Raw genomic sequence first — 27,727 nt, forward strand, 5'->3', positions numbered from 1 at the left:
TGGGGAAAAAAAGAGCAGCTTCTCCAGAGTTTGCCCAGGAAAGGGGTAATGGGGATAGCCGGCCTGGAGGTGTCAGCAGAAGGCTTTTTGAGGAGAGGGTGCACAAGGGAGTGCTGGAGGGGTAGTGGGAAGGAGCCATTGGCAAAGGAGTGATAAAATCAGCCAAGGCTGGCGCAAGGGAGACAATGTTCTCCTGGATAGTTCTGGAGGAACGGGGCAGCACCTGTTTGGAGGAGACTTGTCTAGAGACCTCATTCTGTGCTATGGATCGAGAAAAAGGAGAGTAGGAGGGAAGGGGAGCCAAGGGAGTCCCGAGAGCTGGGGAGGGAGTGGCGGAGCGCGAGGACAAGATGTCCCGAGTTTTGGTTAAGAAATGGGAGGCCAATGAAGTACATAGGGTCAGGGATGGCAAGGGAGAAGTGGAAACTGCAGTATTCAACTGTTGCCTCATACGCTGGATATTTTCAGGGAATTATTTTTCCCCCTTTTTCTCCAAATGTTTCCTTGACACGCCTTGCAAATTTTATATGGGGTGACAATACATTTTTCATTTACGATTTGCAAATGATCTCATATTGACAAGGCCCCGCTTTTCTTTTTTTTAAGCGGTTTTCTAAATATTACTTTGATTTCAAATGCATACAAGGAAATGTTTCTTAAATTTGCAAGTGAAGAAATTCTGACTTCGGTCAATTGTTCACTATTGATGCATGCTGAGCAAATTTTCCTTCCAGATACGAATACATGTTATGGTTGCTTTTGTTCATGGCGATCAGACGGTATTGCTCGACTTCAGCTAATGGAGTTTATGAGGGGCTCTGAAATTATATATGTGGCAAGTCTCCTTGAAGCCCTATGTTAGTGAGCATCTGGCAGTGCTTGAAAACTTGGTTTTCAGAACCAGTTGGAACCAGGTAGTTGTGGGTCCTCAGTCTTGTGATGTACAGTTCTGAACGGGCATTAAAGGGTGGCTTTCGGACAAGTTACACCAATCTACAGCAACCATAGATTTGTGCATGTTAATGTTAAGTTTTAAATAGATTACGGCATTATTCAAAGTGAAAACATGGCAAAAGGCACTAGTAATTTAAATGAAACTTTGGTTCCATCCTACATTTCACATCGTTTTGGGTAAAATGAAGCATACGCAAAATACGATCATTTAAACCAAATGGCAGGTGTGTAACACACAAGGGGATAGTGGAAATCCATGGACATAGCATGCGAGATAAAACCCTATTTTCTTTCTCGGCTTTATTTTATGTGTAAAACCATAAAAGCAGCAACATAAATAAAACTATCAATCGGTGCAAATGAGCAATTAATACATACATGGTAACACTACATGCAGAGATGAAGCAGAAAACGTATTATTTAATTGTTCCTTTGGGTTTAAAGATCTAAATCTATGTCCTTAGGGCTTGCCCTTTTTCACGGGGCACAGTTCCTGTTTCCATGTTCGTTTCTGTATGTCCTTCGCATCAATGAGGCAATAACAGTTGAAGAGTTCATTTGCATCTGCATCTTTAAATTATAAAATCAGGCCTTGGAAATGGTTGTAGTCTGAAATTCACACTTACAGGGGAGGGGGCCATGCTTTTCATCATGGCAGCGAGCAAGATCTCTAATCCAAATGGAAGCAAACATTTGGGAATGGCCCCTCTCGCTGTTGGAGGTTTTTCTATAGTCAGTTTATTTTGGGCCATTATCCTTCACCCCAAAGTTCCTTGCATGAGCCTGCTTACAAGTAGATAGCTTTGGGGCATTAGTGCCTTGAAATGCAGGGGGTGTTCATAAATAGTGTCATTTGTATACTTGTGCGGCTATTCCACAAGTCAATGGTACCTGCCACCAGGTGTCTAAGCAATACTGCTCACCCTAGACTAGCCAGAGGACTTGGTTAGACTGAAGTGTGAGGTGTTCTTGCACTATGAAACTTGCAACAACAAAAAACCCCCCCCAAAAAAACAGAAAATCCAAAACAGCAGTTAAGACAAGTGAAGGGATACAGACCTTTCTCCCTGAACCAGAAACACAAGCTACCACTGTCTGCTGGCAGACAGACTTCATGGCATGCCTCCTGGGGGAACAGTACATCCAGGACACCGTCTGATAAATGCCGCTTCTTATGACCCAGCAGCCAAGCATGAACGTTTAGACTGTTGAGGTTCAGGTGGAGGCCCCAAACAGGAGAGCAGGTCCACCCTCACTTCAAAGCCACGTAGGACAAATTGACATGCCCAGAAGTTGCACCTTTTCATATTTTGGGGCCCAATTATATGGCCCCTCACACGTTTTTCCCACCCTTTTTTTTAGGATTTGACTGGTTTACGTTGGCCAGAGGGCCCTCAGTAGACGTTCCCTTGCCACTGCAAGCCATTTCACTCTTAAGAGTATGGGTCCTGGGTCACCTGAAAGGCTCCCAGTCGCAGCCAATCACCCCATTAATGACCAAGTGATGCCATCACCCACATTAGGTTTAGGCTGCGGCTGCTATGCTGGCTTCACCAGGGGTGCCAGACATTTTACAGCATTGGTATCTCATACTTTTTGTGGTTGCCACTGGGGCACCAATTTACTTTAAGTCCTGCTCTCGGCCACTTTGTATTTAAAGGCTCCTTTTGCTCTATGGAACCACGAGGTACGCTTAAAATTGCAGTTCTAGCAAGTAGGCTCTGAACCCACATGGTAGGAATCCTCTTTGCTGGGTTTCTTCGTCTACCCTCAAATAGTATTTTTACTTCTGGCTTGAGGGGCTTCATCGTGGGAAGGTTTAGTCTTCCTTTTAGTCATTGGAGTCTTTGCTGGCTCAGGTTTCAAGGCCTTAGCCACCAGATCCTAGTAATCTGCACCTAGGAATAAGCCCTTCATGTACTTTGTTTCATGCTGCAGTTTTGCCCAAAACCAAGGCTGTAAGTACACACTTAGCTCTGGGCCTTGGGATGAGCACTTAAGCTTTTTGGAACCAGGTTTTGCTGCATTTCCCATTGGTTACCATTATGGGGTATCTTCTGCTGCATTCTCTTCTAGGGCTTCCGATTCTCAATCTAATCTCTCGATTGGAGGTTTTCAGACCCTCCCCCCACCCCCCCTTGGGATTGTTTTCTAGTGAATCTGCAGCAGAGGGATAAAGCGGACCATGTTCCTCAAACGTGGATGGCCTGTCATGGTCACGTTTAATTGTAATGCAACATTCAACTTACCCTGAACTAGGGTTCCTTTGGGCTACTTACTGGTCTGGTCCCTGGGCATTGTTCCTCTTCTTGTCTGGGGTTCACGAATTCTAGGCCAAGAATTCGATTTGTAGTATGTATCTGTGATTTTATAAGTCATGCTCTCCCGTTCAACGGTAAATGTACAACATCTAATGTTGGGATCTTTTGCAGAAGTGAAGTGCATCGGTGTCTAAAATGCATCTGGTTTTTGGAGCCCTTTGGCTGTGTTTTTGAATTATTTTCCAACCCCTAGCACGGCCATTAACCAATGTGTCCATTTGGATTTTACAAATACTGTGCCTTAGATAGCTGGAATTAATGTGGATGGCTGGTATACGCCGCAAAGAGGACTATATGACAATTTTCCCTGTGTTAAAAAGTCTAGTTCCATTTTCTTCCCAGCCTTGTGTTTATAGGATGCAACTACATATTTTGAACAATGTAACTAATGGACTGTGTGGGTTTGTTTCTTGCCCTCCCACACACCCTTGTCATTATGGTATGTGCCCATCTATAAATGGAGCTTCTGTTAAGTAAAGTGGCGAGGAGAGTCCTCAAATACAAAGTTCATTATATACACAGTAAATGTACTTTCATACCATTACCTGCAAGTACTTATTTGACCCAATTAAGATCCATTTGCATAACAATATAGATCACAAGATTAAGGGCACAATCCAGTTCTCTGTCTACCTTGCAACTCGTGCAGTGTTCTAGCGCCTTCAAGCATTATGCTCCCACCAGAAAGGCAGTCCCAGGTGTTAATTTATCGTCCATCAGTGTAGGGAATCCTGGTACCTATAAATTCATGGTGCTCAGCTGAGAACTGATACTACCCCACTACTCAAGTACCTTTAACCTCAGTGTTGGGTAGTGGGCGGGGCGGGTGAGTGACTACTTATATGAGACACGCTGGCTGCACTTACTGAGTTTTTGCACTTCTCCCCTGCACTTGTGCAATATGAATGACAGGGCCTAGTAAAATAGTTTTGTCCTCCCTTGATTTCCACCTCCTTGTCTTGACGTGTCTAGAAACACGTGTACAGGCGCATTATAAATGTCATATCAGCATTACCAAGTGGGTAGATTGTCCCCGGTGTTGCCCCGAGACCAGTTTCCCCCCCAAAAAAAGGCACACTCCAGTTCAATATATATTTCAGTACATCAACGAGGTGCATCTTTCTATGGATACATATGTGGACTAATTGTACCTTTAGGTCAGTCTCCTATCCCTTCCTGAGAGGTAAGCCGATGGCTCTGCCACACAATTTAAGCTTCAAGCAATTTGGCTCTTTTTGGCTGGGTGCGTTTACCCCAACCCAGATTTAGTGGTTGTATAGCCCTGAACTGCCAGGATAAAAACGGAGCAAAAAAAGTTAAATGATCAGCCCAAACTGAAGCAGTTGTTCAGCCGGTGGGCTGACACCATTTCTGAGGTGTGGGTTTGAACGAGCCAATGAGTCAGGAAGGGAAACGCACAAACCTTGTCCCACTTGAGATGTGCAGTCACGATAGCCAATTTTAGTGAAGAGCAGAGGACATTTTGAAGCACAAGACCTTCAACTGGCAATGGGTGTGCACAGCTTTTAAGGATTTCAGGAGGCCAATCTATTGCTATCAACAGGGGGATGCTGAGAATAGCCAAATCCAATCAAGTTACAATAGCGGAGCAGCAAGGCTTGGTCTCAGGAGGGCTGAGAGAGTGGTCTAGAGCTACAATGAGCCCACAGAACAAGACCAATAACCCCAGTTAAACCAGTAAGTACAAACACATACACAAGGATTAGGCCTTTAATAGGCATAGTACACAAGTAAAAGCTAGTGAAATATTGTCACACCCTTCTTACAAAAACATGTATACATTGACCCTAAGGAGAACAAAGAAAGTACAGGATTCAGTAACCACTGTAATACACCCAAGTAGTCAGATGCATGAAATTCAGAAAATACTTTAGAATAAACACAGAACAGTTTCTGTAACATTTGTCTAACCGCAAGATGATTTGGGGCCTTATGCCATAAATGTATCACTTCCAAAGTTATACGTTTCATGCAGGTTTATTAAGAGATTGGATGATGGTTATGATCAAGTTCAAAAAAGGTATGTAAAGTTCAGGAAAGTAAACTCACCCACTACCATACACTAGTATAGGATCCTTGACCGGCCACCACAGACCAAAAGTCAGGAAAGAGATTTAGGGACAGGATTTATACCTGTGTAGCTATGGAAAATGGAATCCATTGAGAAGTCTTCTGTGCTTGGTCCGGTTGAGGAAGGCCCAGCAGTCATCTCAGCACAGGATTTAATTCCGTTGGTCACAGTCCTTAGATCCTGGTTCAATGTACCATCCAGTTGAACATCCAAACTAACAAAAGATGAAGACTTACTCGGAGCAGGCTACAAAGTGGTCTGGCATGGTTTGTTGATGCAAGGTGGCTGAAAATGCAAGAGCAGGCATCTTGTAGTACAAGTTGCAGATCGTCCAATTACATGGGTGAACTCGAAACAGCGATGGCTGCAGCAAGGTAGCCCAGGAGAGAGCTGGTCAGTCCGGTTGGGTCCAGGGGCACTTTCAAAAAGGCTCAGACGGCACAGATCCTAGAGAAGGGGGTCAAGACTGGTTGTTCCCACCAGTCCAGGTGTCGAAGCACTGACAAGTCTTCTTGAGATAAGGCAGAGGAGCTGGACTTCACTGGAATGGATGCAGAGTACTCTGGTCATCAGACTGCTCTTTGTAGGGGGGGGTCTTCACTCCAAATGTGATCTGTTGAATGGCTGCAGGCGTCCTAGCCAAGGTCGGGACTGGAAGCTTGTCCAGTCCACCAATGGTAAAGATCTGCCTCCTTCAAACTGCAGTGACTATCCAATTATGGATAGCCACATCTGCCCAGCAATAGACATTCAGGCACCAGGATGTGTACTGGGACTAGGTACCCCAGCCTTCACATCCAAGCTCACACAAACCACTTATTTCCCCAGGAAAGGGCTTCCTATATATAGCAATCCTAGAATGGAGGTTCAGGAAGACAGCCAAAGAATATGACCAAAGGACAGGCAAAAACCATGACCCTCCCATTTTAGGGTGCTAGCCACCTTTGTACGTTTGCATTTGCTGCAAATGGCTACTAAAGTAAAATGTAGAAAACCAGATCGAAAAGCATCTGCTTACATCAGCCCATTCGATGGCACATTGCAAATATAACAAAGCCCTAATAGAACAAGTTAAGGATACAAAGAATACAAGAAATTCACTAGGAGTCTCAGCACAGTCTTATGGACTGAACAGTTTCCCATATGTATAAGACAAAAAAAAACTAGAAAAGTAAAGCATAAAGCTTTACTTGCCAACAAAAGTAAAATCCCTTTGAACACCAGGCATAGGTAGGATCTGGACCCCTAGAAAACTCAGATGAGTCAAGAGTTCATTTTTGTGAAAACAGGATGTGCTTAACTCAAACGGCAAGACTTCTTCGTGGTAGCAAGAATGAGGGAAAAGCACAGGACCTTTCAGGCTTCCAAATAGTTTGCATAAGCATCTTTCAAATCTCACACACAATCAATCTCTTCCATGAGGGTGGCTAGGACATGTCACTAGGTTACCATTTCTAGCAATCTATGAAGGGAATTCATCGATGCTGGAGGTGCACATGATAGTTCCTCAAGCCCACCCTGTCCTTTTTGGGGGATGAAGAAACCAGAGGAATAACCACAGATAGGGAGCCTAGAGTAGGTTACAGTGTGGTCGGAGCAGCTGTAACCGTACCCATGGTAGGAGCAGTGTACTCCAGCTGCTCAATCTGGTACCAACCTTAAGCGGCAGAGGCATACTGCAACATGCTTGAAGAGCTGGGGTCCGCACAATGTAGTGCTAGTCTTGTGTTTCCAGGAAGCCTCGTTCTGGATGTGGCTGCCTAACAGTGAGACCCCCATTGAAATGGTGTGCATCAGGGCCAGAGTGATAGTTGGCGATTGATGTGGTCTAGGGTGTCAAGTACCCTTACCTCCTGAGCACAGCACAGATTCAAGTATGCTTTCTTGCATGGTGGAGTGCAGATGCCCACCCCCAGATGCAATTTGCAGGACTATGTTGGAACAGGGATTTGTTGTAAAGAGAATTTTGCCTCTCAGGCGTAACAACTGAAGAACTGGCTTGGGATACCATTACAGAGGAAGTGCTAGCGCAGTAAGAAACTCGTTGCACCCAGACCTGGATGTGGCTAGAGTCTGAGGGTCCTCAGATTTTGGTCTAGTGAGCCCCTGCCTGGGAGGTCAGGAGAGGGGTCGGTTTGACCACTCGTGTGGTGAGAAACCAGAAAGGAAGGCCCTGTGCAAGGAACCCTGGTGAATAATGGGACACTTACCTTAAGTCAGGACTCATCACGACAAAGTGTCTGATGACCTGGAAAGGAGGCTTGCCAAATGCCTTCTTCCACCATGCACATCTGCAGAGAACTAGCCCTGAAAACGAGATTACACGTGCTGCCAGGTGCCATGCGTGTGACTGTCCCATGCAAATGTTTCACGAGTCAGGGGAGGAAAAGAACAAATTACTTGCTCCACACAGATTCCTCATCTATGGTGGCCATCTCCAGGTGCATCAGCTTCTCTGAAACCTTTCCGCCACCAGGCCCCGCCTGATGCCTCTAAATGGCCTGCTCTGGATAGGACATCTGGGCCATTATATTTTGAATTGTGAAGCCCTGTGGCCTTAGTACAACCCTTTGTCTTCTAGCTCTCAGGTGCTGAGGGACTGCAGAACCAAGGTATACTAGCTATCTGCCAAGTGGGGCAGGTTGGGAGTGATGAGAAGGAACAAGTTACTTACCTGTAACTGTAGTTCTCCAGCATGGGTCTGGCCTGGATTCACATGCTCATGAATATTCCCCGTCGTCAGGCTGGGAATCCTCGATAAAGAAAAAATCAGTATCAGTTTCATTTCTGATCTGTCTTTCGTAGTAGTAACCAATCACTGATCTCTGCGTCATACTGACCACAGCCAATGACTGCCCTCTACCTAAGCACCGCCTCTGGCAGCCATCTTCAGATTTGGTAGCATGTGAAGTGGCAGTATGACCAAGTGAAGAGCCGCAGAGGGGTAGGCGGGAGGGTTCGCATGTGAATCCATGCTAGACCCATGCTGGAGAACAACAGTTACAGGTAAGTAACTTGTTCCTTCTCCAGCATGGGGTCTGGCATGGATTCACATGCTCATGAATAAAGAATACATAGCAGTACACACATGCACAACCACGGGAGGTGGCAAAGGCTCAGCATTAAGCATTACATCAAACTCAACATTAAGCAATACTTACCTCCTCACCAGGCTCACCTTAGGCGAACAGATTGCGCAGCACTGCTTGGCCGACCCTGGACTCCTCCCTGGAATCCCGATCGACGCAGTAGAATTTCGTGAAGGTGTGCGTCGACCTCCACGTAGCAGCCCTGCAGATGTCCAGCAAGGGCACACCAGATAGGAACGCCGTGGTAGCTGCGATCGCTCTGGTGGAATGGGCTCTCGGACGGCCAGGCAGCGGTCGGTTTGCCAAGCGATGACAGTACATGATACAGCCGGAGAGCCATCTGGAAATGGAGGCCTTTGAGAGAGCCTTCCCCTGATTGACAGGTCCAAAGTTCACAAAAAGTTGTGAGGTCTTCCGAAAACACTTCGTGCGGTCCACTTAAAACTTCAGAGCTCTAGCTACATCCAGTGAGTGCTAAGTCCTTTCGGCCGGCGACGAAGGCGACGGGAAGAAAACAGGCAAAACCAAGGGTTCGTTGAGGTGGAAGTCCGACGGCACCTTGGGCATGAAGGAGGGGTGCGTCCTGAGCACTACCCTCGTGTCGTGAAAAGTCAAGTACGGGGGGGCTTGCAGGAAAGGGCCTGGATCTCTCCCACTCTTCGTGCGGAGGTGATGGCCACAAGAAACGCTGTTTTCCACGACAAGAACTTCAACGGAGCCGAGTGCAGAGGCTCGAACGGAGGTCCCATGAGCTTGGTCAGCACCACGTTGAGCTCTTCACCGGCGGGAACTATCTGAACAGTCCCTTCATGAATTCGTTCACCAGACGATGAGACCACAAAGACGTCCGCCCCGTGGTTCTGGTGTATCGGGAGATCGCAGCAAGATGAATCTTGATGGACGCGTGCGCCAGTCCAGCCTTGGCCAGCGTCAGAAGGTACGGCAGTACCTGGGGAGCCGTAATCCGTAGAGGGTTAATCTTCTGTGCGTGGCACCAGACACAGAACCTCTTCCATTTGTGTCCATAGCATTTAAGAGTTGAGGACGTCCTGGCCTTTGCAAGAACCTCTCTGCAGTCGGCCGATATGTCGTATCCGCCAAACTAACGCTGCAGGAGCCAGGCCTGCAAGTTCAGCGACTTCGGGTCGTGATGGAGGATGGCGCCTCCTTCCCTGGAGAGAAGATCCGCGTCCACTGGCAGCTTGATTGACGGGGACGCTGACAAGTCCAGAAGGTCAGGGAACCATATCTGCCTCGGCCACGCAGGTGCGACGAGGATCAACCTGCACCGTGACCTCTTGAGCTGGTTGATGAGCCGGATCAGCAATGGCAATGGAGGGAACGCGTATAGAAATAGGCCCTCCCAGGGGAACGAGAAAGCATCGCCCATGCTCCTCGGCTGGGGAAACCTGCTGGCGAACCTCCGGCACTTGGAGTTCGTCGCCGTCGCGAACAGATCGATCTGGGGTGTGCCCCACCGTCGGAAGAGGCGGTCCACTAGATCCTGTCGTAGTTCCCAATCGTGGCACGAGCGCAGCTCTCTGCTGAGCGAGTCGGCAATGGTGTTTTTTATCCCTGCCAATGAAACGGCACCAGAAAAATCCCTTGGGCGACGGCCCAATGCCACAGATCCTGCGCCTCCTTGGACAGGGCTGGGGACCTGGTTCCGCCCTGCTTCCTGATGTAGAACATGGTGGTGGTGTTGTCGGTGAAGATCCTCACCACCTTGCCCTTGAGGGATGGAAGAAAGGACCTGAGGGCCCAAAACACTGCACGGAGCTCCAGGACGTTGATATGGAGGGACTTCTCTGTCGGAAGCCAAAGGCCTCTCGTGTGCAGATTTTCGGTGTGCGCTCCCCACCCTTCCAGGGAGGCGTCCGTGGTCACGGTCTCCTGGTGGCCGGGGGTCTGGAAGTCCATGCCCGCCGTCAGATGCGCGCGGGTGCCCCACCACCGGATCGCTCGTCGGAAACTCTCGTCGAGTGTGATCCTCTCCTCGAAGCTGCCCGTCGTCTGGATCCAGCGGGCGTCCAGGAACTCCTGCAACGGGCGCATCCGGAGCCTGCACAGGCGGATGAGATAAATGCAAGAAGACATCATTCCGAGGAGGGACTTGATGGACCTCACCCTGGCCGCTTCCGCAACCATCATCCGCTGCACCTTGCCCAAGACGGCCCTCGTCCTTTCCTCCGACGGAGAGGCCAGAAGCGACACTGTGTCGAGCTTCGCTCCCAGAAACAGTGCGTCTTGCACGGGCACCAGGTGGGACTTGGCGTAGTTTATGGAGAATCCCAGGTCCGTGAGTAGTTGGACGGTCCTTGCCGTGTGCTCCACGGCGAGCTCCTTCGTCTTTGCTCGGATGAGCCAGTCGTCCAGGTAGGGGTGGATGTGGATCCCCTCTCGGCGCAGCTGCGCCGCCACCGGTGCGAGGCACTTGGTGAACACCCTGGGTGCCGACCTCAATCTGAAGGGAAGGGCTCTGAACTGGTAGTGACGCCCTTGGACCACGAACATGAGAAACTTTCGGTGTCCCTTTAGGATGGGAATATGGAAGTAGGCATCCTCCAAATCCAACGACGACGGGAAATCGCCCTCTTCCAGTTGACCCAGGACGTGTTGGAGGGTGACCATCCGGAACTTCTGTGCCTTGATGAATTTGTTCAGTCGTCGTAGGTCCAGGATGGGACGCCATCCTCCCATCTTCTTCACGAGGAAGTATCTTGAGTAAACTCCGGAGCCCCGAAGCATCTTTGGGACGAGCTCGATGGCGCCCTTCTTGAGCATCACCTTTACCTCCAAGAGAAGTTGAGGGACGTGATGTTCTTTCCTGGCCACAGGGGGGACGCGCGGGCACCTCTTTAGAAACTCGAGCGCGTGACCCTGAGGTAGGGCGTCCAGCACCCAACGGTAGGTGGAGATGGACTCCCACACGCTGACGAAGCTCGCCAGCCGGCCTCCCACCGGGGTGCTTCGGTTGGGGCCCGACCCCACGGCCGGTTCAGTCCTGTTTCGACGAGGCTTTGCCGCCTTGTCCTCCTTGGCGACGACGGTAGGGTCCGCCTGACTTGCCTCGTCCCCTGTAAGCCTTCCTGTGACAACGAACGGGCCGCTTGACGGTAGGTGGAAAATCCGCCGCTGGAACATTTGGAGGCACCCTGTTTGCCTCTGCCGCTCCGAAAGGGCGGCCGCTGTTGGAGAACCCCAAGAGCCCGGGCCGTCTCCGTGTCCGCCTTGATGGCTTGAAGGGAATCGTCCACTGTTTTCCCAAACAGGTTGTTTCCGTCGAACGGCATGTCCAAGACTCTGGTCTGCACGTCCTGACGGAAGTCAGTAGCCTTGAGCCATCCACGCCGCCTAAGGCACACGCCGTTGCCCAACTGGCGAAATCCAGTGTCAGCGATGGCGTGGTCCGACACCACCTCTCCTTCCTGCAGGATCTCTAGGGCTTCCGCCCTCTTGTCTGGTAGGAAGTCCAGCAGGGGGGCCAGTTTGTACCACAACTCGTTGGCCGCCTTAATCGTCGTCGCTGCCGACGAGATGACTCTGCGTCCCATCGTGTCTAATTTCTTTCCCTCGCCGTCCGGCGGGGAGGTCGAAGTAGAGGCCGTGCCCCCCCCCCCCCGCTTTCTTCCTGGCCGCCGCGGAGACGACCGAGTCCGGGGTCGGCTGTGCCCGAAGGCACAAAGGGGCCGCGTCCGGGACCCGGTACTTCTCGTACCGATCCCTTCTAGCCGGCGCCGTGGATGGGTTATTGAGGAGGGCGAAGCCCTCATCCCAAACATCGTCCAGTAGAGGTACAGCGAGGACCGTCTTCCTCTTGGCCTCACGCCGTTGATAAAGGAAACCTTCCTTCTCTTCCGGGTAGAGCTGGAAAAGCTCGGATGCCCTGGCGATCATGGAGTGAAACGATCCAATCTCGTCGGGCGGGGAAGCCCGGGTGGGAGGTGACGGGAGATCCTTGTCGTAAACCTCGTCTGTACCCGTCGCGGCCGTGTCAGTCCCGGTATCATCCCCACGTGTCGTGGAGGAGGGCTGAACAGGGCACGATGGCTGAAAAGGAGGTGGAGGATGAATCCTTCTCTTAGGGGGAGGGCTCCCAGAAGGGCCTGGCTCCGGGTCCCCCGTCGGGAGCGGTTCCTCCTTTGGTGGTAACGGCAGTCTCGTCCTTATCTCCGAGCATAAGGACTGTATAGCCAACAAAATGGCCGCTGAGTTGTCTTGCGGCACTGGTTGAGGGGAGTCCGATGGGCGGTCAGGAGCCCCGTCGGCACCCTCGACGTTCTCGTCTCCTACGTCGGGGTCCCACCCGACGGGCTGGTCTTCTTCCACGCCAACGCCGTGGCTTAAGACTTCAATCAGCTCTTCCTCAGAGGTTGAGGCCGAATCCACGACGACCTCCTGCCCTCCCTTTTTCTTCTCCGTCGGAGGTTTCACGGGGGTCCTGTCGATGGGCATGAAAGAGGACTCCCTCCGCGGTGGCAGGGAGACTCTGGGCCCCGAGGTCGCCACCACTGGTGTAGCCTCCACAGGCTGAGCCAGGGCCGCCGCGACTGTCTCGATAGAGGCCTTGGCCGGATGGATTAAGGCTTTCACCACCTTAGGTGCACTCACCGCCTTCTCCTTGGGGGGAGGGTCACCGCCTCGCTCCCCCTCCGATGGGGCCTTCGAGCTCGACCGGGGTCTCTCCAGGAGCTTCGCCGGGTGCTCGGCCTTCCTCTTACCCGAGCGAGAGCGTTGGCTCGTGGTTGATGGCACCGGGGAGGATGCGTCCTGCCTGGCGCCCATAGAGCCCGACCGTTCGGCGCTCCCAGTGCCAGCGGACTCGCAGTGCTTGGCCTTCTGTTGGACCCCTGTCGCCGGGGCGCCCTCAAAGGTCTTAGAAGACCGCTCGGACTTCTTCTTCTCGCCTGACGGGCTCTTCCCTTCCAACCAGTTGACGAGACGTTGATGGCAGTCCTTCATGGTCCGCTCCGACATATTGCCGCAAAACGCACAGTCCTTCTCCACGTGCGTCTTGTCCTCATGTAGGCAGTAAACACAAAGGGAGTGTTCTTCTTCCTTAAAGACATTCTGAAGCTGGCATCCAGGGCAGACCCTGAACAGCTTTCCGAGCGTCGAGCTTCCCTTCTCCTGGGCCATGTCCGAGATGGGCCTGAGAAACTTCTGGAGTCCTCCAAAAGCTTGGCTCGACGAAATTTTCACCCTCGAGGGGCGTAGACTAATCCGACACGGGTCCCCGTTGCTCGGATGAAGAAACGGTGGAGCTTGAGGCTCTTTTGACCGAAAAAAGAAATATTTTGAGAAAAAACGTGAAAAATAGCACTAACACTCGAGAGCAATAGCACGAGGATCCCAACACTTGAACGTGCGGTAAAAATCTGAAGATGGCTGCCAGAGGCGGGGCTTAGGTAGAGGGCAGTCATTGACTTTGGTCAGTATGACGCAGAGATCAGTGATTGGTTACTACTACGAAAGACAGATCAGAAACGAAACTGATACTGATTTTTTCTTTACCGAGGATTCCCAGCCTGACGGGGAATATTCATGAGCATGTGAATCCATGCCAGACCCCATGCTGGAGAAATCAGTGGAGACCATCGGAAACACTACCAGGATCAAGTCATTTGTTCATTTAATGGATTCCTTCCAACGGATTCCTCATTTATGATAGTCTCCCATAGCAGTACTTTGATCTGGGGGATGGAAGAGGGCAAGGCACCAAACAAGAATACTCTGAAGGACTGCACTATCCTACTCAGACTGCGAATGAAAGCAGTAATGCTGCGTAAGCTTGTGCAGAGAAGCCCACACTGCTACCTGGCAAATGTACTGAACAGGGACTGCATTTTGCAGAGCTAAGGTGGCAGCTAGCTCTCTGGTTGAATGAGCCCAGATACCTTCAAGCACATCCTTAGCAGCCAGATTGCTTGTGCCCATATTGTCGTGGCTGTGACCAAACTGCAAACAAAAAGCTGGTCATCTTTCCTGGTCTCCCTTGTCAGAGATTTAGTAGCCAGCATTCCTCTGCATTGGAAGGAAGAGGAATAATGAGATGGATCTTTTGACAGATGGACATCTAAGACCACCTATGGGAGTCAGGATGGCCTTTCAAGGTCATCTCCTTGGAGAAGTGAATAGTTTACCTGTAACTCCATTTCTCCAGCATTGGTATCTTTCATGGATTCACATGCTTAGAATATTCCCCGTCGTCAGACTGGGACCCCTCGGTACACATATATAGCCTCTTCCTATAGGAAAACTTCTGACACTTGTGTCCTATCTACGTCCTTTTGGGGCCCGCCTATGCACGCTCCGTAGGACGTCGCGGTATAAGAGCCCCGCCCCCGCGGCTCCCTTCAGATTTCGGCCCCTCCAAAGTAGTAAGGGTCAAACCTATCAAGCATATACATTGCATTCCGGGGAGGCTGGCGGGCGCATGTGAATCCATGAAAGATACCAATGCTGGAGAAATGGAGTTACAGGTAAGAAACTATTCCCTTCTCCAGCATTGGATCTTTCATGGATTCACATGCTTAGAATAGATTGTATAGCAGTAAACCTGAAGATGGCGGTGAGAATGCAATGCAATATACACTAACAATACACAATGCATAGGTACACAAGAAATAAGTTTACCCATATATCTGTACCTCCATAATGCATACGGTCACCAACAGGTAGAAAAAAACTCTCCACAGTGTAGAGCTTACCTTATTGAAACAGATGGCGCAGGACTGCTCTTCCCATCTGCACCTCGTCCGCATGCTGCCTCGCAAGGCAGTAGTGGCGGGTAAACGTGTGGGGCACCGACCATGCTGCAGCCTGGCATACGTCCATTAGCGGAATTCCTGCCCATAATGCTGCTGAAGAGGACGTTGATCTTGTAGAATGGGCTCTAGGGTGCCCTTGCAGCGGCCTTCCGGCCTTGGAGTGGCAAAACGCAATCGTCGACGAGACCCATCGAGGCAATCCTTGCTTAGAAATTGCATTTCCTCTTGTCGACGGACCATACGCGATGAACAGTTGTCGAGTAGACCTGAATTCTTGTGTACGATGTAGGTAACATTTTAGGGCCCTCTTAACGTCCAAGGTATGAAGAGCTTTTTCCGCTGCCGATGATGGGGTTGCGAAGAAAGTAGGGAGGACAATGGACGAGTGTTTGTGATACACTGCAGGAACTTTCGGAACGAAAGTAGGATTAGTTGCCAGAACCACCTTGTCTTTAAAGAATCTTCGGTATGGAGGGTCTACGACCAATGCTTGCAGTTCCGCGATTCTCCTAGCTGACGTGATAGCAATTAAGAATGCCAACTTCCACGATATGAATTTCATGTCCGACGTGGACATAGGCTCAAAGGGTGGTTTCATTAAGCCTGCCAACACTACGTTGAGACTCCATGTTGGTGGAAAACGTTTTACTGGGGGAAAAGTTCGAAATAAACCCCTCATGAAGTGTTTCACTAGTCTGTCGCTGAATAGAGGAGACAACTCTCTTCCTCGTGAACCTAGAGATGGCCGCCAGGTGCACCTTTATCGATGTGAAAGATAAACCCCCCCTCTGCCAAGTGAAGCAGATAGGGCAGAACTTGCTCCGGAGTCACCTTTAACGGGTGTAGACCTTGTCCTCGACACCACTCACAGAACCTTTGCCACTTATAGGTGTAAGATTTGTTGGTAGAAGGGGCCCGAGCCGCTTGCAGAATTTTTTGGCAATCCTCCGAAACGTCTAAGGTACCAAATTCCGAAAAGTCAGGAGCCAGGCTGTGAGGTTGAGACTGTCTGGGTCGTGATGCCACACCGTACCTTTGTCCTGGGACGGTAGGTTCGGGACTCTCGGAAACGCTAGTGGTTGTTCCAGCGACAGGTGAAGCAGGTAGGAAAACCACGGTTGCCGCGGCCAGTACGGTGCCACTAGAATTACCTGGCAACTCTACCTGCGTATACACTACACTGTCCTCCGTATGAGGGGGAACGGAGGAAAAGCATAAAGGAACTTGTCAGTCCATGGGAAGGAGAACGCCTCCCCCATGGAACCCTCCTGAGGTCATCTGCTTGCGAATTGTTCGCATTGTTTTCCTTCGTTGCGAAGACGTCCAGTGGGGGGTGACCCCATTTCCCGAAAACTTTCGTCAGCTAAACTGTGTCCATTTCCCATTCGTGTATTTGGGCCATCCTTCTGCTGAGGGAATCCGCTTGCGAATTCCTCACTCACGGGAGATGGTGAGCCACGATGGAAATCTCGTGCTTTAATGCCCAATGCCATACTTTCTGGGCCTCCATGGAAAGGGTCCTGGATCGCGTCCCCCCCTTGTTTTCTCAAATAAAACATGGCCGTCGTATTGTCCGTCAGCACTCGTACTCTCAATCCCTTGATGTGTGGTAGGAACGCCTTCAAGGCCCATCGCACTGCTCTGAGCTCTAACACGTTGATGTGTAGGAGTGACTGTTTGAGACCAACGACCTTGCGTTTGAAGAGTGCCCATGTGAGCTCCCCAGCCAGTTAGAGACGAATCCGTGACTATGGTTAGCTGGAACTCCGGTTCCTGTAGGGGTACACCGTTCAGGTTGTGGAAACTCTGCCACCACTGAAGAGTCCGAAGCAGTTTGTCATCGTCGATGATGATTATCTTGTCTGACCACGATCCTTGGGCCTGTGTTCACCGGTCCGCGAGGAACTCCTGAACTGGCCTCATGAATAGGCGACAGTTTGCCACCAGATGGATGCAGGATGCCATGGCCCCTAGGACCGAAACGTATTTTCTCACCGAGAGCTTGGTGTTTCGCCATAGTCGACTCGCCAGTTGAGTTTTGAGATTCTGTCGAGGGAAGGCTTCACTAGCCCCAACTGGGTCTCGAACTGTGCCCCCAGGAACACCAACGTTCTCGATGGCATCAGCAAGGATTTTTCGAAGTTTATGGCAAATCCCAGCTGTTGTAGAAGCTGCATGGTGGCTTGCAAACTTGTGTTGGTCGACGCTGGGGAGGATCCCCTTACCAGCCAGTCGTCGAGATATGGGTATACATGGTAGCCTTGCCTCCTTAGCCAGGCCGCTACTGGGGCCAGGCATTTCGTGAACGTTCTGGGAGAGGTTTTGAGCCCAAAGGGAAGAACCGTGAACTGGTAGTGAGTCCGCCCTATCACAAACCTCAGGAACTTCCTGTGTTTCCGACACATTGGAATATGGAAGTACGCGTCCTGCAAATCCAAGGACGCCAGAAAATCCCCTTCTTGAACGGCTCGGATCACTTCCTGGAGCGTCAGCATTTTGAATTTTAGGCTCTTTAAGGACTTGTTGAGATCGCGTAAGTCTAGAATGGGACGCCATTTTCCGTTTGGCTTTTTCACAACGAAGTATCTTGAGTAGACCCCTTGACCTTTCTGTGATGCTGGAACTAATTCTATCACACCTTTTGCTAACATGAGTGTTACCTCTTGTTGCAGTACCCTCAGATGGGAATGAGCGAACGCAGGTGGAATGTGCGGAGGGCTGCGCTTGAATTGTAGAGAATGCCCGTTCCTTATTGTGTCCAGCACCCATTGATCTGTCGTTATTCGTTCCCATTCGTCGACATAGGCTGATACTCTTCCCCCCCAGAACGGTGTGTTGCTCGTCATTGCTGATCTTTATTTTGCTTCTCTCTCGACGACGGATAGGATGGTCTCTTCCTGGACCTCTGGAAGTTCTGGCGTCGGTTTGCTGTTTGGGAAGCACGCCTGTATCCCTGGGAGGGGTACGCCGACCTACCGAAGGATCTGTCTCCTGACGCAGAGAATCTGGAATTACCTGAAGCCCCTCTAAAGGGACGAAAAGACTTGTAGCTCGGCCACTCTGGAGGGCACCCAGTGAACGTGCCGTGTCCGAGTCCTCTTTCATTCCCTTTAAGGCCTCATCTACTTTCTCTCCGAATAGAAGGTCTCCCTCAAAAGGCATATCTAATACTTTGTATTGTACCTCCGGCCTGAAGTAGGTACACTTAAGCAATGACTGTCGTAACACAACCCCATTATTGACTTGCTTGAAGCCCGATTCAGCGAGGTCAACCGCAATGTTTATTGCGTGATTGGAGGCTTCCTCACCCTCTCGGACAAGTTACATTGCCGCCTTCCTATGCTCTTCCGGAAGATGATCCAGCAACTGAGCCAGCCTGTGCCACATTTCTCTGTCGTATCTGGCTACAATAGCCAGAGAGTTTGTGGCCTTTACTGTAGTTGCCCCCACGGATAGCACTTTTTTGCCGAAGGCATCCCGACTTCTTGCCTTGTTTTCAGGCGGAGTCGTGCACTTTTGCTGTGCCTTCGCTTTCCTCGCCGCTACCGCCGACACCACCGATTCAGGCTTTGTTTGGGAGGATAAGCACTTGGGGGTAGACTCTGGAGCCTTAAATTATTTCTCAAGGTGACCTTTTACTGCCGGTTCCGAAAAGGGGTGACGCATTGTCTGCAAACCCTCCTTCCACACGTGATCTAGTATTGGTATTGAGAACACTGACCTTTTCTTACCCATGTGGTCGAACAAAAAAGTCCTTTCTGTTCTTTCTGGGACAAACTGAATTCCTTACACGCTTTCTCCATCATAGAATGGAATGATGCAATATCGTCCGGGGGACCGGTGAGCCGGGCTCCTTGGGGTTTCTAACGCCACCTCTGACTCGCAGGTTGGATCCCTGGAGAGGGATGAGATATCCGACATGGCTCCTCTGTCAGACTCCGAATCTGGCAGCTCACTTTTCCTCTTGGGGTGCCTCTGGTGCTGAGACTGGCGTGCGTGAGTCGGTGGACGGGACGGGCCCGGCTCGTCGACGAGTGACTGTGGCAGGTTTACCTGAGGTAGTCTCTGGTCCTACGACTGTACTAAGGACTGAAGCGTGGACAGAATCTCCAACGACAAAACAGATTGAGGATTGAGAAGAGGGGCAGACACCGGAATTCCGGATCCCCTCGTTGACGACTTGTCAACCACTCGTAGCCCGAGGTCTGCCGGGCCAGCTATTCTCCCGCTCTAGTCCTCTCCCGAGGACAGCGACACTGCCTGTTCCTGCAGTAAAGTATCCGGAGGGATCGGAAACTTCAGGCCTCCAGGCTTCCTGTAGAACCTCCGTCGACGAGGCCACCGTCGCAGTCGGTGGAACGGTAGATACCATATGCGTCAGTGGTAGGGAGGAGGCCGATGACTGGACCGCCGTCGACGATGGTGGCTTAGCAGGTGGTTTAGACGGTCCCGCCTTTTCTGTACTTGGCCTGCTTTTACTCGACTCATGGTCCATCTATGGTGATCGCCCGAGGAGGATTTCGGCCTTTCCCTGTCATGCTTTTTTGACGAAGATGACGATTTTCTCGACGAAGATTCTCTAGCTGAATGACTCCGAGATGACTCTTTCTCCGCCGGTCGAGATTTCTTCGCCGGTGGTTCCGATGATACAGAGCGGTGTGATGTTTTCGCCGATTGTGTGGAGCCTACCTCCGAAGGGGGGTATGCCCCCGCTCCATCATTCAACCATGCCACCAGCCGTCGATTTCGGTCTTTGAGGGTCTTTTGAGAAAACCCTTTGCATATGTCAGTTATCAGCCGAATGATGAGGGTGGAGACAGTATATACAATCCATATGTCCATCACCCTCGTAAATTTTTTTCAAGCCGCACGGAACAGCGACTTTCCCGACATGAAGGAAAAATTCACCTAACTCCAACTACACAACCTTGTACAAAATATAAGACGACCCGAGGAGATCCCACTACTTTGGAGACGGATGAAATCTGAAGGGAGCCGCGGGGGCGTGGCTCTTATACCACGACGTCCTAAGGAGCATGCGTAGGCGGGCCCCAAAAGGACAGATAGGACACAAAAGTGTCAGAAGTTTTCCTATAGGAAAAGGCTATATATGTGTACCGAGGGGTACCAGTCTGACGACGGGAAATAGTCTAAGCATGTGAATCCATGGAAGATCCAATGCTGGAGAAACCCAAATAGGGAGATTTAAACTTAGCACCTGTAGCTCACTCAACCACCTAGCAGAAGTGATGGTAACCAGGAAAATCACCTTAAGAGCAACCAATCTCTGACAAACGTAGGGGCCAAAACCAAGGCCCAGAAGAAATATTAACCTTTCAATCAAGTCCCACTGCATGGGAGACAGACTGCAAAACCCTAAAAAAAATAAAATACAGGATTGAGGATGTGGAACAGGTAAAAAGGTCCAGATCCCTCTTCCTACACCAAGCAGAAAATGTACACCATCCCCAGGCATACATTGATTTGGTGGTGGGCCTTCAAGCAGATGTCCAGGATGCCCGACAATTGCCACTACTTATAACTCAGCATTAAGCATCCAGTCATGAAGGCTTAGACTGGCAATGTTTAGATGGAGGACTCCTTCCGCTTGAGGGGGATCTGCTCTGTGGAAGGTGCCAGGGAGGGCAGATTGACATATCAGCAACTCCATATTCCATGTTCTCCAGGCCGTGAGGAATGATTAAAATCATTGTGGACCTGAACAAACAGATTCCGTAGAATCAACAGTAGGACAAGGAATCGGCAGGAACATCCTCTCGACCATAGGTACATCCCCCAGAGCCCTCTGCCTATGATGGGAGATTTGTATCGTGTGCACTTAGCTTTGCGTGGGCACAGTGGGGTGAGACAGAAAGGGAGCACCGTTTTGGGGCAAGATGTGCTTAACTGCATTTGTCAAAGCCAAATGCTGTACTTCATTTTCTGAATCATTTATCATGCATTTAGCAGAAAAATAACTTCATAACCTAGTCTGCATTTATAATTACCTTTCACTTTTGTTCTGACTCAGCAAGAATTTTTGTTAGCTGAAATATGCAACTTTACCTAGCTCCGCAGACCACCACACACCAACAAATCATGAAACCCTCTGAAAACCATTCCTTCTGCCCGAGTTTTAAACACAAACATTTTTAATTACTCACAAAACATTGTGTGTGTACTGGATTCTGCTAGTGTCCTCTTTAAGTCGTTAAACAATGTGACTCTGCTAGCATTTGAGGCGGGATTTGAACAGTAAACCATCACCCCTCCCCTGCCTCCAACAACACCATATCAATTTTTTTGTTGAGAATTAAACTTCATTGGCATTTTAATCAAACAATGTAAACTTTTTGAATGAGCCCAGCCACATACCCAGACACATCCACTAGTTCACCCCACTTCAAGCTCAGACATGTGATGCTGTCCACAAGCTCGGGACCATAACTGCCTCTCAGGTAACATTCAAACATTCCCATTAACCCCCCCCACCCCCAATCCTTCCACCCTCACTCCTTGCCCACGCGTCTCCCCCCAACCCACCCATACAGCCTGTATTAACTCCCTTGGGGAGGCTCCTCACCCCAAAACAGCACTCCTCCCCATGAATGGTTTCATGGCCCTATGGCTGAGTTAGTCTTCATTCCCACATCGGGTACCATTTCCCTAGGGTTTGCCCCTTTCGTGTCATTCCTGTGGCTTTAAGACCAGCTATTCCTCTGCCAAGTGTTAAGTCTTTCCCCTCCCCACTCTCCACCACCCCCGCATCTCAGCACTCATACATTTCAAAGAAAGGAACCCATAGGCTCTCAGAATTCGTGCGGTATTAGTTAAGCAAGTGTGTAAGGAACTCCATGTTGTATATGACTGGCATCTTGGTTACCCAGTCTTTTTCAACTGGCATCATCGGTTTCTTCCACACCGAGCAAGGCAGCATCTAGCTGCCACCAACAATACCTTCACCATTTGCCAGATGTATCCCCCTAATCAGCCTCACCCCAAAGAAGCAAACACGGGGAGAGTTCACTGTGTATTCAATCAACCCATTTAGTCCATAAGACCTCTCGCCAGTATGTTTGCACCCTAACAGAGGCCCACCACATGTGTCCATAGTCCCCCTTCCTCTTCCTGCATTTCCAACTGCCTGGATTGTACCCCTTGCACATCTTTGGCAACACCACTGGTGGATAATGCCACCAGTGTACGATTTATAGGGCCTGGTACCGATATTGCAAAGAGGCCATGGAACGTGCCACTTTCCTACACATTAATGCCCATAGAGTATCAACCTCTCTTCCCAGATCCTGTCCCCATCTTGCCCTGGCTGGGAGAAGATCCCTGGGCTCTGCCAGCAATATCCCCTTATACAGTCTAGCTATGATTCCCCTGTTCTCGTGAGCAGGAGTTAGTTAGTCATTAAACCCCCCTCTGCAGACCCTCCCCGCCCCCCCAAATGAACCTCTAGGAGAGCTACCTTCAGCTGCAGGTAATGTAAAATGGACAGTGCCAATCTGCAGGCATTCTGCTAGCCTCTCTATTGTGATAAAGGAAACCCTTCTTCCCACATTAGGCCTGCCCCACATAGCCCCACTTTATACCATAGTTGGAACACTAGTTGCTCTACCTGCAGTGGCAGTGTCCAAATGCAAAAGGGGATGGCCACGTGGTCAGCCATCTATTTTCCCCACTTTCCTGCCAGAGTGTCCGTATAACTACCAAGACAGGACGGCGTAGAATGCTTCAGAATCTGGGAACGGGGCACCCATAACCACTCCACCAGGGAGAAGGGCAATAGGACCTTGTTATCCAGTGGTAACCATTGTTTTTCCGACACCGGGTCAAGGTGATCCACCAGCACCCGCAGCGGGGCTGCTTTGTAGTAGGTCAAGAGATCCAGGAAACCCCTCCCTCCCGCTCTTGGGAGGATCAGTGTCTAGTAAGCAATCCAGTGTTTGGCCCCTGTCCACAGAAATTTCAGCAGGACCACCCGGACCTCCTCAGACAAGGATTTCGGGACCACCACTGGGAGCATCGGGAACAGGAATTTAGGTAGGAAGACCATTTTTATGCATTTAAGACGAGCCATCCATGCGAGCCCCAGTCTACTCCACCGTTCCACATCACTGCGTACGGTTAACCATAGCAGTAGTTCCCTGCATAGAGATCCCCTGCTTACTTATACACCTGTATTCCCACATCGAAAATGTTCATCCTGCAGCTGGAACGGGAGTTCCCTTACATAGTTTCCATTTCTGACAACCCTCCAGCCAGCATGGCTACTGATTTATCGAAGTTGACCTTAAAGTCTGATATTTTCCATATTGCTCCAGGCAGGGGAGTTGCTAGGTCTGGAAAAGACCCGGGCTATGCTGGTGTCGGAACTGTTGGGACTGGGGGCTAGCTAGTCTTTTAGCTATAGCTCCTGAGATTCTATCCGGGGCTACAACCAAAAGATCAGGGGCTATAGCCCCCTTAGCCCCCCACCTAGCAATGCCCCTGGCTCCAGGCCCTCCATCAGGTGTGGCACTGAAGACTGCGGGTCTGTGATGTACAGCCGGACATCATCTGCAAAGAAACTCCTCTTGCGCATATGTCCGCCCCCGCCACACAGCACTCCTTCATCCCCTCCGCCTTCCTCACTCCTCTGGGCCACGGTTCCATCACCAATGCATAGAGGGAACAAATTACTTACCTGTAACTGTTCTCCAGCATGGGTCTGGCATGGATTCACATGCTCATGAATATTCCCCGTCAGGCCGGGAATCCTCAGTATAGAAAAAATCAGTATCAGTTTCGTTTCTGATCTGTCTCTCTTAGTAGTAACCAATCACTGGACTCTGGGTCATACTGCCACCAGCCAATGACTGCCCTCTCCCTAAGCCCTGCCTCTGGCAGCTATCCTCAGATTTGGTAGCACGTAAAGTGGCAGTATGACCAAGTGAAGAGCCGCAGAGGGGTAGGTGGGAGGGTTCGCATGTGAATCCATGCCAGACCCGTGCTGGAGAACAGTTACAGGTAAGTAACTTGTTCCTTCTCCAGCATGGGGTCTGGCATGGATTCACATGCTCATGAATATAATACATAGCAGTATACACATGCACAACCACGGGAGGTGGCAACAGGCTCAACATTAAGCAATACAAAGAAACTCAACATTAAGCATCTCTTACCTCCTCACCAGGCTCACCTTAAGCGAACAGGTTGCGCAGCACTGCTTGGCCGACCCTGGACTCCTCCCTGGAGTCCCGATCGACGCAGTAGAATCTCGTGAAGGTGTGTCGACCTCCACGTCGCAGCCCTGCAGATGTCGAGCAGAGGCACACCAGATAGGAACATTGTGGTAGCAGCGATCGCTCTGGTCGAGTGGGCTCTCGGACGGCCAGGCAGCGGTCGGTTTGCCAACCGGTGACAGTGCATGATGCAGCCGGAGAGCCATCTGGAAATGGAAGCCTTCGAGAGCCTTCCCTTGATTCACAGGTCCAAAGTTAACAGCTGTGATGTCTTCCGAAAACTTGATCTACGTAGAACTTCAGCGCTCTAGCTACGTCCAGCAAGTGCAGAGTCCTCTCAGCCGGCGACTAAGGCGACAGGAAGAAAACTGGCAACACCAAGGGTTTGTTGAGGTGGAAGTCCGACGGCACCTTGGGCATGAAGGAGGGGTGCGTCCTCAGCACCACCCTCGTGTCGTGAAAAGTCAAGTATGGTGGCTTGCAAGATAGGGCCTGGATCTCCTACTCATCGTGCGGAGGTGATGGCCATGAGAAATGCTGTCTTCCACAACAAACTTCAACGGTGCCGAATGCATAGGCTCAAATGCCCCCCCCCCCCATGAGCCTGGTCAGCACCACGTTGAGCTCCCACGCCGGGCAGGGGCCTTCACCGGCGGGAACGATCAGAACAATCCTTTCATAAATTCCTTCACCAGCTGATGAGACCACAAGGACGCCCGTCCTGTAGTTCTGGTGTATCGTGAGATGGCGGCCAGATGTATCTTGATGGAAGCGTGAGCTAGTCCAGCCTTGGCCAATGACGGTAGGTACGGCAATACTTGAGGGGCCGTAATCCGCAGAGGGTTAATCTTTTGTGCACGGCACCAGACAGAGAACCTCTGCCATTTATGTCCATAGCACTTGAGAGTTGAGGACACCCTGGCCTTTGCAAGAACCTCTCTGCAGTCGGCTGGGATGTTGTACCCTCCAAACTCTGGTGCTGCAGGAGCCAGGCCTGCAAGTTCAGCGACTCCGGGTTGTGATGAAGAATGGCACCTTCTTCTCTGGAGAGAAGATCCGCGTCCGTCGGCAGCATGACTGGTGTGGACGCAGACAAGTCCAGAAGGTCCGGGAACCAGATCAGTCTCGGCCACGCCGGTGCGACGAGGATCATCCTGCACCAGGACCTCTTGAGCTGGTTGATGAGCCGGAGCAGCAACGGAGGGAACGCATAAAGAAATAGGCCGGCCCAGGGGCACAAGAAAGCATCGCTCATGCTCCTCGGCTGGGGGAACCTGCTGCGAACCTCCGGCACTTGGAGTTCGTCGCCGTCGCGAAGAGATCGATCTGGGGTTCGCCCCATCGTCGGAAGAGTCGATCCACTTGATCCTGGCATAGTTCCCACTCGTGGCATGAGCGCAGCTCCCTGCTGAGTGAGTCGGCGATGGTGTTTTTTATTCCTGCCAGATGAAAAGGCACCAGATCCTGGGCTTCCTTGGATATGGCAGGGGATCTGGTTCCACCCTGCTTCCGGATGTAGAACATCGTGGTGGTGTTGTCGGTGAAGATCCTCACCACCTTGCCCTTGAGGGACAGAAGAAAAGACCTGAGTGCCCAGAACACTGCGCGGAGCTCCAAGATGTTGATGTGGAGTGACTTCTCCTCTGGGAGCCAAAGGCCTCTCGCGTGAAGATCTCCGGAGTGCGCTCCCCAACCATCCAGGGAGGCATCCGTCACCTGGTGAGCTGGGGTCTGAAAGTCTGTGCCTGCCGACAGATGAGAGCGGGTACCCCACCACCGGATCGCATGACTGAACATCTCGTTGAGTGGGATCCTGTCCTTGAAACTGCCCGTCGACTGGACCTAGCGGGCGTCGAGGAACTCTTGTAAGGGGCGCATCCGAAGTCTGCAAAGGCGCACCAGATAAGTGCAGGACGACATCCCGAGGAGGGACTTGATAGATGTTACCCTGGCCATGTCCGTGGCCAGCAGACGCTGCACCTTGCCCAGGATGGTCCTGGTCCTTTCCTCCGACGGCGAGGCCAGCCGCGCCACTGTGTCGAGCTTGGCTCCCAGAAACAGGACGACATGCGACGGGACCAGGTGGGATTTTGGAAAGTTGATGGAGAACCCCAGGTCCGTGAGCAGCTGGACGGTCTTCGCAGTGTGCTCCACAGCGAGCTCCCTTGTCCTTGCCCGGATGAGCCAGTCGTCCAGGTAGGGGTAGACGTGGATCCACTGCAGGCGCAGCCGCGCCGCCACCGGTGCTAGGCACTTGAACACCCTGGGTGCCGACTTCAATCCGAACGGGAGGGCCTTGAACTGGTAGTGCCGCCCTTGGACCACGAACCTGAGGAACTTTCGGTGTCTTTAGAATGGGGATGTGGAAGTACGCATCCTCCAAGTCCAACGACGACAGGAAATCGCCCTCCTCCAGCTGTCCCAGCACGTGCTGGAGGGTGACCATACGGAACTTGTTCCTTGATGTACTTGTTCAGTCGTCGCAGGTCCAGGATGGGATGCCATGCTCCTGTCTTTTTTACGAGGAAGTACCTTGAGTAAACTCTGGAGCCCCGAAACCTCTTTGGGACGAGCTCGATGGCACCTTTCTTGAGCATCGCCCTTACTTCCGACAGTGAGGGACGCGATTTTCCTTCCTGGCCACGGGTGGAACGTGAGGGCACTTCTTCTGGAACTCGAGGGCGTGCCCTTGGGCCAGGATGTCCAGCACCCAACGGTCAGAGATGGACTCCCACACGCTGACGAACCTCGTCAGCCGGCCTCCCACTGGGGTGCTTCGGCGGGGGTCCGACCCCACGGTCGGTTCAATCTTGTTTGGGGCCGCCTTGCCTCCTTGACCTGTCGACAACGACGGGCACCACCTGACTTGCCGCGTCCCCTATAGGCCTTCTGAGACGAAGATCTTGCTGCTTGGCGGTACGTCGAGGAGCCACTGCCAGATCCCTTGGAGGCACCTTGTCTGCCTCCGGATCTCCGAAAGGACGGCCGTCGTTGGAGCACTCCCAGTGCCCGGGCAGTCTCCGTGTCAGTCTTGATAGCCTGAAGGGACTCATTGTAACGCTCACCTGGCTCCCACAGAGGCGCTGGTCTGGGTTGCTGTGGCCTCTTCAAGCGTGATGCGCAGAATTCGGACCACCGATTGAACAGGACCCCCAAATCTTGCTTGTCTGGCCCGTAGGAATATCCTTCTGCAGATGAGAAAGGGGATTAACTGTCTGCTGAATAGTGTGCTTGCTCCCCACTTTCCCCCTTCGTTCTCCGACTTCCTCCA

The sequence above is a fragment of the Ambystoma mexicanum genome, chromosome 3p, assembly GCF_040938575.1.
Source record: "Ambystoma mexicanum isolate Mex_15411 chromosome 3p, UKY_AmexF1_1, whole genome shotgun sequence".
Classification (NCBI taxonomy): domain Eukaryota; kingdom Metazoa; phylum Chordata; class Amphibia; order Caudata; family Ambystomatidae; genus Ambystoma; species Ambystoma mexicanum.